Here is a 12,979-nt window from a genome sequence, read left to right as displayed (position 1 = left end):
TGGATGAAGCAAACCCTCAAGGACTACGGCATCAACATGAAGAATGTGCCTCTCTACTGTGACAATGAGAGTGCTATCAAGATTGCATACAACCCAGTACAACACTCGAAGACCAAGCACATCCAGATTCGACATCATTTTCTTCAGGACCATGTCCTCAAGGGCAATATCCTCATCGACCATGTGAAGACTGATGATCAACTGGCAGATATCTTCACTAAGCCCTTCGATGAGAAAAGGTTTTGCAAGTTGCGGTGTGAGCTAAATATCTTAGAATCTTCAAATGTTTTTGTAAAAACATGCAGACATCCTAACACTTATCCAAAATTTGATGACTTAGATGTGCAGCACATGATGAATCGATTTTCTTCAACTAATGAAGAAGGTCACTCTGAATGTGAAGAAATCAACGAATAAATTGATTCTCACGGCCCTACGACAATTGTACGCGGTGTCTGTAATCAACATTCTTATATGGTGGGTCACGCCACCGCCCAATGTGAAATTCCTCAAGTTGATTTTCTTCAAGTGTTCTATTTCCTCAAAATGTGTTTTTCTTCAGAACAGCTGTTCTTCAGTGTGATGATTTATCACAAAATCTTCAAAAACACTTGATGACTTTCATTTGACTAGATAGACTGTGATTTCAAGTCCTCAACATCATTCACTTATTGCTATTTATTCAAGTTGATATTTTTGCTAAGTGAATGTGATCGGACCCTACATTCCCTCTATGCTATACTCATCCAGTCTATTCAATTCTTCATATGCGTTCTACTTGAAACTTTGTTCAAAATCCTCACTGCGTCCGTGTTAGCTGATGATTTTGTAACGAAAATCAGCAAATCTTCAAAAAATTGTTTCTTTAATACACTGTAACTGAACCCCACTTCCCACGATCGGATAACCACGATCTCCACGATCTCCACCACACTATTCGGGAGCTACACGTGTCCCGCGAAGACGTAGAGGCAGGGGCGGTTTGGTCCGAAATTTTTGCGCCAACAGTGACTTTTGGCTATAAATATGTCCTTATCCCCCTCTACATACTCTTCTTCGCTCCATCGCTCTCTTGCCACAGCATACACCACCGAACCCTAGCGCCATCGCTGGTAGTCTCGTCGCCGGTGAGGAAGAGCTTCACTACCTCGACTTCTCCGTCGTCGGAACCACGCCGGAGTCGGACCATCTTCGTCCGCCGCCGCCGTAGACGTCCTCTGTCGCCGGGTTAGGGTGCATTGGACACGCGACCGAAGAGCTTCTCCACACACACCTTTCTGTGTTCTTTGTGCGCACCTTCCAGGGTAAATAAATCCCATTTTTACAGCAAGTTAGATCTAAAATTTTACATCTTCTATGTGAAATCTGTTTTTCCTCAAGAAACGATAAGCACTTGATTCCTCAAACACTGCCTATCACCACATCATTGATGAACTATGCTAAGCATCTAAGATTTTCACGAGATTCCTCAATTGTGCGAATTTTCGGATCTGTACAACTCTGGAACCCAAGAACAGTATGCTTAGGCAAATTCCTCAACCACTGGTTATATTCCTCAAACTGTCAAACTTTTTCATTTTCCTCAAATCTGAGAATGCATATGACCTCTCCAAATTCCTCGCAACTATACTCTGTTCACAGGTACACACATGTCAGCTGATGAATCTCTCGGTTCCCATCACATTAACTCATTTGCAGCGTTTCTGGAAGAAAATCTTCAAGTCTCATCAGAATCCTCAAGAGTTCAATCTCATCAGCAAAATCCTCAGCTGAAGAAAATGGAGGATGACAGAAAACAGAAGGGAGGAAAGAAACTTGAGCAAAACACAGCTGTGGATATCCCTGAGGATATTTACTTGGACTATTGCACGCCTGATGAAAAATGAGACAATGGCCAATAGAAAAATACGGCTGCAGAAGATAGAACGCCGATGGGCAAAGGAATGGAAGGAATACAGGTTTGTGACTGCCAAGTATGCGAAGAAATTCGCTCTGAAGCCCCGTGGCAGACGGGCCCCACTTGAGTATCATCAAGTAGCACATCCCTCAAGCCTCAAGACCATTGATGACTATCCAGATGAGAAGGAAAATCATCTGGCTAAGCTCAAGAAGCAGGCAGAAGGTGCAGTGAGGAAATTCAATGAATCCTCAGCTGCTGCTACTTCCTCTGCTGCTGAGACCTCTGGTTTAGCAATTCCTCAACCACACTCTGTGCCGTCAAAGCCAAGGGCTCCAAAGCCTCAAGAGAAGTCTGCTCAGGCTTCAGTCACAAAACCCTCAGCACCAAAACCTTCAACACCAAAACCATCAGCGCCAAAACCCTCAGTGCCAATCTCCTCAGCTTCAAAATCCTCAGCACCACCACCAAAGCCTCAAGAGAAACCAGTACAGAAGCAAGTCATGAAGCCTATGACCGCCAGCTCCAGCTCCTCACTCCTAGCTGCAACTAGCTCGGAGACAAAGTCTTCACCACCTCCTGTGAAGACTCAGGTGTCTGCTGAACGTGCAACTCTGCCAAGCCCTAGGAAAATCATCACCGTCCCGTGTGCATCAGAGGGCAGTGATGAATATGATGATCAAACCCTGCAAGCCATCATCAGAAACAAGCAGGAAAGAGTAGCTCAAGCATCAGGCAGTGCCATTCCTCTGGCCATGGACCCCAAGGTCCTCCTTGACAACATCAACATCTGGTATGAGGACCCAAACACTCCACTTGATGATTTGATGCTTCCCCCTGGCATCAGTCACATGGTGATCACTTTCATCAATGAAGCCAAGTGGAAAGAACAGCAGGCCAGGCAGGCCAAAGTTGCAAAGATTAAAAAGGAGAAATTCCTCAAGCAGAATCTCCTCAAATTAACTCCTGATGCACTGGTGTCAACACACGCAGAGCTGAAGAAATTGACTGACAAGTACTCCAAGCTGTCAGATCGTAAAAGTCTCAAGAACAATTTCATCAAGCTGGGCACTAGTGTTGTTGATGAATACAATAAGAAGGCCGCACCCCCAGCACCAACTTCTCAACCCCTGATTGAGGAGCCAGTAGATGAATCTCCTCATGATGAGGAAACTCCTCAAGCTGAGGAAGTACACCATGAACGCCGTGTGGATGAACCGGCTATTGAAGAAATCATCATGGAAACTCCTACTGATGAATTTGCTGCAGCTGATGAGACTGTCCCGAACCCAGCTGCTTCGCCAAAGCAAGCTGATGACTCTGTTCCAGCTGGTTCCTCAATACCAGCTGAAGAATCTGTCAAGAGAACCCCTTCACCAAAAGCTTCGACGGTGAAGAAGATGACTCCGTCTGCATCAGACGTGAAGAAAACCAGGGCTACTGAGAAGGAAGCCAAGAAGAGAAAGGCCTCCTCAGCAGAAGAAGAAACAGAGGCCAAGCGCCTCAAAGCACTTGAAGAAACTGCTCCTCTGGACCCCGTGCCACTGAATGTCGCTCCTTCCTATGAAATGGTCATCATTGATGATCCAGCGAAAAAGGCAGATGAGGAAATGAAGGATGCCGCCTCTCAGGAACACACTGATGAGGAGATTCAGATAGATGAAAGTCCTCAACCTCTCATTCCTCAGAAAGACACTGTTCAAGCATCAGCTGATGAAACTGCATCTGCCACCAAGACAGCTGAGGAAGAACAAACTGAAAATCCTCAAGCTGATGAAATTCAACGCTCTGAGCAGAATCTTAAAGATGAGGAACATGCTCACCCAACTCCTCAAACTGAGCAAGAAGAAGCTATTCCTCAGCCTGATGCACAGCCAGAGCAAGCCCCTCAGCCTGAAGAACCAGCCGCTGAAATTCCTCACCCTAAGGAAAATACTGAGGAGAATGCACCTGACCAAGACAATGCATTCATCGTGCTCAACCCAGAGACTGACATTGTTGTCTCCCCTCCAACTCCTCAGCAAATTGTTAAGCCAGTTCAGCATCAGCCATTCTCCAAGCGTCCTAAGTTTCAAAAGGAAAACTTCTTTGAAGAACGCATGTACTTCATTGGAGAAAACCCATATGACAAGCCTCAAATGAGGCATATGAAGTTTTGGACTAGGACTCAGATGAACTACTATGCCTCTGTGCTCTGTGGACGAAACAAGATATTCTTAGCACATGCATATTCCTCATGTTGAACTTGAAGCTATACCGTGCTTAGAGCCAGTCCTCAATGTACTCCATGATGCTGCTTTACTCCCAATGTGCTCCGACATCTCTGACTGGAACAACGAGCTAATTCTTCAGTTTTATGCCACTCTTCACATATCCGGCAACCCTGAAGACATTAGCACTTGGGTGTTTGATTGGATGACACAAAACACTCACTACAAGGCTCCTCCTACTGAACTCCTCAGAGAACTGCCTGTACCAATTCCCTCAGAAGAGGCTGTGAAGCTTTATGGTGAGCGTGAGCTGCCCAATGGGATGATGGAAGTCCTCATGAAACCTTTGGCGGAAGGAAAATCTCCGAGAACAACCTTCCTCGTCCACGAGCTCAAGTACACACCCAGGTCTGTTTACAGAATCCTCTGCAGTGTGCTCGCACCGATCAAAGGCCATGATGATGAAGAAGATGTTGTAGGCCTCATGAAGAATATCCTCTTCAACATTATCCATGGTATTCCTATCAACATCCATGATTTCTTCTTGAGGACTTTGGCCGACAATGCTATGTGTCCTTTTGATCACAAGATATATGCCCCATGGATCATGAGATTCATCAGGACAAGGACAGGCATCAACTTCCATGCTGAGTGCCAAAACCATGTTGGTTATATGCCTCCTATCCGGGTCAACAAGAAGACTTTCGAGCCCATTGAAGGAAAAGGCAAATCCGTGATTGAAGAAGGCAGTAGTACCCTCGATGGTCAGTTCAGAGAGCCAGAAGCTTATTCCTCATGGGATGATACTGAGACTCGTCCAGCAAGCCCCGTTCCTCCTCGCGTGATGAATAGAAGAGAGCTCCTCCTCAGTCTTCACCAGAAGGTGGATCGCAATCACAAGTGGGTCAAACGCCAGTTTGGCGCCATTGTGAAAACCCTCACTGAAACACAGAACTCTATGAAGCTCAACCATCACTATCTGCATGAGGTTTTTGATCGCACCTGGGCTACACTTGCACATCTGAAGACTCAGACTGAGCTTGAAGAAATGGACTTTGAGCGAGACTTTGAATGGTCGTGGCCTCCCAAGAAGAAGTTCAGGCCTATTCCAGTGCCAGACCTTGGAGACAGCTCCTTTTCTTCATTCCGCACTGCGGAAACTGATAAAGAACAGCTCGACACTGCTACCGCTCCGAGGAAGAAGACTACTCCCAAGAAGCATCACGGCTCTTCCTCAACTGCCACGAAGTGAAATCTTCACGGACGTTAGTCCTCAGTTTGTCCCTTTTTGTCACTTGATGACAAAGGGGGACAAACTTGAGAGTTAGTCTTCAAGCGGGAAATTTTTGGGGCTTATGAACTATATTTAAGTTACAAACTCTTGGCTCTGCCGAAGTTTTGTTGTAATGAGTTGTAACTTAAGCCCGATGGTACTCCGACGCTTTTGAACGTTTTTCTTCGCATGCTTATTCCTCAAGTTTTAATGCACGCATGCTGGAATTCATCAGATACCATTTGTCATCATGCATATTCATTTTCTTCATATGAGATGTTACATGTATGCATGATTTACAAGACTTAGGGGGAGATCTCCATGATATAAATCATCAATGTGCATTTTCTGTGAAAAGCAAAATCTTCAAGATATGCACATCTTCACGGGGAGTCTCTCTGAATGTTGATTTCAAATTCCTCAAATGAGTATTTACACTTCATATTTTTGATCCCTGTTGAAGACTTAACCTAATTGTCATCAACCACCAAAAAGGGGGAGATTGTAAGTGCATCTAGTGCCCCTTAGTGATTTTGGTGGTTTGAAGATTTATAGGTTAAGTATCTAATGTGTTTGTGAGTGTACACATGATTTATAAGTCATTGAGGAGTTTGAGATATTTGAATAATATTGACCCCTAAAAATGTATGTCTTCAGTTGAAGAAATTGGTCTGAAGCTGAAGAAATGAATCACGAGGAATCTGCGATGAAATTGATATTCCTCATGAAGATACTGATATTGAGAAGTCTGGTGTGTCCTGAAGAAAATCACTCTGAAGAATTTTAAGCATGAAGATTAACACTTTCTATTTTATTTTCTTCGCATTTGAGTAATAGGAACACCGTACTGTTAAAGGGGGTCGAAGTTACACTATGGAATGAATTTCCTCATGATGCTCAACCCAAGCCTAAATCCTACCAAAAGCCTCAAGTGAGGAATACGAGTGACATGAGGACTCTCACAGTTGAGGGTCCCGACCGTTTCGATAGTCACGCCAAGTCATTGGTCTTATCCACTCCGACGGTCATATTATTAAGGGCATTAGTGTCAAATCATGTCGGGATGCTCCCAGGCTATAAATAGCCACCCCCCACGACCATTAGCTGGTTGGCTGCTCCGCTAGAAACTGACACTTGTCATAAGAGCAACCCAATTCCTCAGAGTCTTCAAGAGTAATTCATAAGTGAGGAAATACACCATACACCGAAACCACAAACCAAACCTAGTGATTGAGCATCACTGAAGAAGTTGTTCCTGTGTGGGACTGAAGCCTTTTACCTTTGTGGACTGTGCATCCTCCACACGGTTAGGCGTCAAGGTCTAGAGCTTTCCAGCAGTCAATTGTGGATCGCCGGGTGACCAAGTTTGTGAGGGTTTGGAAGTCTGCCCTGAAGACTTACCACGAGTGTTGGGCGAGGACTGTGTGTCCTTAGCTCAAGGAGAATACGGTAGGGACTGTGTGTCCCGGGACTGTGTGTCCTTTGGTTTCAATACCAAGCCGCTCCAAACCAGATGTACGACTGCCACAGCAGTTGGAACTGGGTCATCAACGATTGTCTTCACTGAGAAACGGGTTCTAATTCCTCAACTCCTTACTTTTCTCGTATTATGTGTTGATGACTTTCACTGCAACTGTTTGAAGAATTTGTTGATGACTTTCTCTGAATTTCCTCAACCCCAAATTCTTCACGTCAGTTAATCCACATCTGTATTCTGCGTGCCTGCTCACTTTGCAATCTATTTTCACATTCTTCACTCTGAAAAACTGCTGTTGTGAAACTTTGCACTTCTGATCCTTTACTGTTTCCGCTGTAAGTTAGTCATCAGTGAGGAGTTTCCTCAAAAGGAATTTCCTCAGTGATGAAATTCTAAAAATCTCCTATTCACCCCCCTCTAGTCGATATAACGCACTTTCAGGCTTGCCATTGGAGAAAGGATGGCGAGCTGGCCGGCGTGGCATGGGGGTGAAGAGATGGAGAAGGGCAGGGGAGCGACGGGACGGGTCCGGAGCCATTAATGGCTTGCGGACGATCACAGTGGCCGAAGCCCACCGTGCTGCCCGTGGTGGAGCTTGGCTGGGAGCGGCGGCCATCTCCAGCAACGCAGAGGCTTCAGGAGGTGCCACGCGGCTAGCAGGGACGATGTCGACACCCAGGGACAAGGGGGGACAACGAGAGATGGCTCGGGCAAGCACATCCGACACTGACATCGCAGAGAGCGCGCGCTGTGGCATGCCAGCACCATGATCACCATAGGTGCAGCTACCATGAGGCCATGCAAGCCTGCGCACCATCTCCACAGGGTAGTCCCTTGACCATCTAGCCTCCCTGTGACACTGGCTCGACTAGGTGCCCTCTGGTTTGATGGATCTTATCAGCAACAGGTTCTGCCAGCAACCTTGAAGAGGTTCTAAAGCTAAAATAAGATAGGGATGGGGCTAGATGACATGTCTGGGGTTATCAACATTGGAAAGACTGCAAACTGGCAAACTTTGCAAGAGTTTGAAGAAAAATCGAACATAGTTCCTTTGAAAACCATCATTCTGGTCCAAAATGGAAATGAGCTTGAGGCACTCACATACATGTTCTGCTGAGGGTAAAACTTGGTGGAGGAGTGTTATTTGGTAGTGCACACATGCCCAAAAATGAATAGATCATTTTTGCACCCCTACCTAGCACTTCCTTCAGAAAGGATCAGATTCAGCACAAAGTTAACAAAGCTTTCTTGCTCAAAATTTGTACTGGACCATCTGATGTTTTGTGCATATTGGGGCTAGATAGGATCCCTAGGATCTTGGGAAATTTATTGGGAATTTTCTAGAATAGGAAAAATAGGGTTGCTTCACAATGGGACAATTCTGGTCAGAAAAGAAATAATTATTCTGGCCAAAATTCTACATTGGGCAAGGAATATTTTTGGAGATTTTGGAACTATATGATGATGAGAAGATGTGGGAAAATTTTGGGGGTTTATAGATCATCCAAATTATAGGTTGCTTCACAACCTATGGTGATACCACAATTCCCCAAATAAAGAAAAGAATTATAGGGAAGAATTAAATATTGAAAATTGATCCAAGAAAGATTTTGGCAAGAGGAGGAGGGTTTTGGGTTGCTTGGAAAAATTTGGAGACTCACAATCCAAGTTGGTTGAAATTATTTGAAAATCCATCGGTTTAGAAGTAAAACTCCAAAAGGTTTTGGAAACAAAAATTTGAAAAAATCAGGTTGTCACAAACCTACCCCCCTTAGGATGAATCTCATCCTCGAGATTCGGTTGCTCAGGGAACAATTATGGATATGCGGATCTCATGAAATCTTCTCTTTCCCAGGTAGCCTCTTCCTCGGTATGATGTTCCCATAGTACCTTGTAAAACTTGAGTACCTTAATCCTGGTAGTTCTTTCCATCTCATCCAAAATCCTGATGGGTTTCTCTTCATAGGTCAGATCCTTAGCTAATTCTAGCTCACTCATATGTGCTTGCTTGACTGGTGGTGCAATGCACTTCCTTAGCTGTGAGATGTGAAAGACATCATGCACATCTGACAATTCTGACGGTAATTCCAACTGATATGCCACTCTGCCTCTTCTAGCGATCACTTGAAAGGGACCGATGTATCTTGGTGCAAGCTTTCCCCGTGTGCAAAACCTTTTTACTCCTTTCATGGGGGTTACTCGGAGGTAAGCACATTCTCCGGGTTCAAAGGTCACTTCCCGGTGCTTTGGGTCATAATAACTCTTTTGACGGGACTTGGCTGCTCGAAGGCGCTCCTAAATGTCTTTTACTTGTTTCTTAGCCTCCAGCATCAAGTCCGTGCCAAAGATGCGACTATCTCCTGTCTAGGACCAGTTTAATGGGGTGCGGCACTTTTGTCCATATAATGCCTCAAATGGAGACATCTTCGGACTTGTCTGATAGGTATTGTTGTAGGAGAATTCCGCATAGGGTAGGCTATCTTCCCATTTGGGTCCATGGGTGAGAGCACATGACCGAAGCATATCCTCCAATATCTGATTCACTCTTTCTATCTGTCCATCAGTCTGCGGATGGTATGCCATGTTGTGCTTCAGCATGGTTCCCAAAGCTTGAAGTAGTCGTAGCCAGAATGTCGAGGTGAATAGGGAGCCTCAATCTGAGGTCATGGACTTGGGTACTCCATGAAGGCTGACTATCCGGGACATGTAAAGTTGTGCCAGCTGGTTGGCGTTGAAAGTGGTCTTTACCGAGATAAAGTGGGCTACTTTCGTGAGCATATCCACAATGACCCAAATAGCATCATTGCCCCTCGTTGACTTGGGTAGTCCGACAATGAAGTCCATGCATATGTCGTCCCACTTCCACTGGGGAACCGGTAAGGGTTGTAGTAACCCAGCGGGCTTTTGGTGTTCCGCCTTAACCTTGTTGCAGATGTCACAGCAGGCGACATAATAGGCTATATTCCTTCGCATTCCTGACCACCAAAATGTCTCTCTCAAATCCTGGTACATCTTTGTACCTCCTGGATGGATGGAATATGTGGAATCATGAGCTTCCCTGAGTATTTGCTGTCTCAGGCCATCCTGGTCGGGGATGCATATCCGTTTCTCGAACCATAAGATGCCTTGGTCATCCACTCGGAAGGATTTGTCCTTCCCTTTCAGAATCGACTCCTTGATCTTCTTGATTCCTTCATCTAACTCTTGGACCTTCTTTATCTCTTCCATAAGAGTAGGGGTAATTTCCAGCATATCCGGAGTCGTTGGACCGCATAATACCATGTTGAGGCTAGTGAATTCTTCTTGCAGCCTCGGATGCATGCTCCCCATTGATGCATTCACCATGATCGGCTTTCTGCTGAGAGCGTCTGCGACCACATTGGCTTTTCCCGGATGATAATTGATTCCAAGGTCATAGTCCTTGACTAGTTCAAGCCATCATCATTGCCTGAGATTCAGATCGGGTTGGGTGAAAATATAATTGAGACTTTTGTGGTCTGTGTATATTTTGCACCGTTGTCCAATAAGGTAATGCCTCCAATTTTTCAAGGCGTGAACCACGGCTGCGAGTTCCAAGTCATGCGTCGGGTAGTTCTCTTCATGCAGTCGTAGCTGTCGGGATGCATATGTTACAACCCTTCCTTCCTGCATCAGCATGTAGCCGATTCCTCGTTAGGAAGCATCACAGTAAATATCAAAACTCTTGTGGATGTCTGGGAGGACTAGGATAGGTGTTGTCGTTAGCCTTGTCTTTAGTTCCAGAAAGCTGATGTCACATTCTGTCGTCCAGACGAGTCTTTGATTTTTCTTAAGAAATTCCGTCAGTGGCTTAGCTATCTTGGAGAAGCCTTCTATGAACCGACGGTAGTAGCCTGCCAATCCCAGGAAGCTACAGACTTCGGCAACCGAGACTGGTGTCTTCCAGTTTAATACTGTCGTTACTTTGCTCGGATCGACGGCCACACCTTGTTCAGACAGGATGTGTCCGAGAAATCCCACTTCTTTTAGCCAAAATTTGCACTTACTGAACTTGGCATACAATTGATGGGATCTCATTCTTTCCAAGACAGCACAGAGGTGTTGCTTGTGCTCTTCTTCATCCTTGGAATATATCAGGATATCATCAATGAACACCACCACAAATTTGTCTAGGAAATCCATGAAAACCTTGTTCATCATGCTGATGAAATAGGATGGGGCATTTGTCAGTCCAAATGACATGACCCTAAACTTATACATGCCATATCGGGTGGTGAACGTTGTCTTGGCTGTATCTTCTTTTCTGATCTTGAACTGATGATACCCAGTTCTGAGGTTAATCTTGGAGAATACCCGTGCTCCATTCAACTGATCGAACAAGTCGTCAATGTGTGGAAGTGGGTACTTATTTTAATAGGGACCTCATTCAGTTGGCGATAGTCTATGCACATTCGCAAACTTCCATCCTTCTTCTTGACAAATAGTACTCGTGATCCCCATGGTGAGATGCTTGGACGGATATATCCTTTCTGCAGCAATTCGTCGAACTCCTTCTTTAGCTCTGCCAACTCTGGACCTGGCATACGGTAGTATTTCTTGTAAATTGGGGCAGTGCCGGGAACTAATTCAATTGCGAACTCCAATTCCCGGTCGGGTGGCATTCCAAACAATTCCTCGGGGAATACGTCCGGAAATTCGCATACCACTGCAATCAAGTTCATGTCCGTGACATTAGCTTGGCATGCCATTCCTTTCCTTGACATCATCTTATTGGCAAGAAATTGGACGGTTTGTCTGGCTGGATTAACCAGCGACACGGTCCTTGTTGGGGATATTATCTGCGACATGACCCGCCATAGTTGGGTCGGGTTTCATCGTATGGGCGACTCATCCTTTGGCGATACAAGCCTTGGCCCGGAGGGCCCAGGAGTCGGATGGCGGTTCAAGATCTACACAGACGATAGGCCATCGAGGAGGTTTCCAGTCTTGGAAAGTACGGCAACTTAGAGATAAAGGAAACCATGATATGTATCGTGGTTGGGACTCTTGTAAACCCTAAGGCCTCGACCTATATATAAAGGCGAGTCTGGGGGAGGATAGGGCAGGTTAGAAATCATCGAGAGCTAGGTCAGGCGAGTTACGCCCTCCTTGTAATCGAAACACCATCAATACAACACAGAGCAGGACGTAGGCTTTTACCTCCTCACGAGGGGCCACACCTAGCTAAATCCGTGTCTCGCTCCCGTTTAACCCCTTTGAGTGGCCACCAAGGTGCGATGGCTCCATCATTAAGTCCTTTCACTAGGACATCTGCCGTGACAAAACCACGACAGTTGGCGCCCATCGTGGGGCCTACGCACGGTGAAGATGAGTTCTCAAAGGGAGCCCTACCAGGGTCAGGGAGCTACGCGGCCGGGCTCATGACCCGGAGCCATCGTGGAAAGTACTACATCGACAACTCGCTGTGGGGACCCGAGGCCGAATTAATCGAATCCGGCTACAGAGTCCCCTTCAGCAAGGTCAACATCTTCATCGGCATGGTCGGTGCACCCATGCCTGAGCCGGACATCTTCACCTACACCGTCGAGCCGGCCAGGCATGTCCGTCCCGTCGCGCTGCCAAGCCCGACGCGCCCAGTTTTCGTCGGCTTCACGCAGGGATCTGATGAGCCAAAGAGATCGGTGACTCAGGAGACTACGCTGATCAACACTAATGACGAGCCATCCATGGGCGACACAGATTCAATCCAGTCCCTGCATGAAGGCCGCCTCGGAGATCTATCGTTGGCAATGGATCCCGAAGTCCTCGACCGGACCCGCCGTCAGATCGCCGTATACATGGCGGGGGCAACACAGTCCCAGCAAAACCCTGCAGGCAACAACGAGGTTGGCGAACCATCCAAGAGCCCAGCTGCGGTCCTGGTGGACCTGTCGGCGGAGATAACAAGGATCATGGCAACCCCTGTGACGGCAGAAAACCAGGGCACAATAAATGTCGAGTTGGCAAAGCTGCGAGATGAGATGGCGAAGGCCCAGCGAGATGCACAGGCAGAAGCCGGCAGGACTGAGGCCCGGCAAGCTCAGATCACCACTGAGACGGCCCACTTGAATACCGAGAACTGGCGACTTGAAAGGCATCAGCGC

The sequence above is a fragment of the Hordeum vulgare genome, chromosome 2H (assembly GCF_904849725.1).
Source record: "Hordeum vulgare subsp. vulgare chromosome 2H, MorexV3_pseudomolecules_assembly, whole genome shotgun sequence".
In the NCBI taxonomy this organism is placed as follows: Eukaryota; Viridiplantae; Streptophyta; class Magnoliopsida; order Poales; family Poaceae; genus Hordeum; species Hordeum vulgare.
This window is presented reverse-complemented; position numbering follows the sequence as displayed.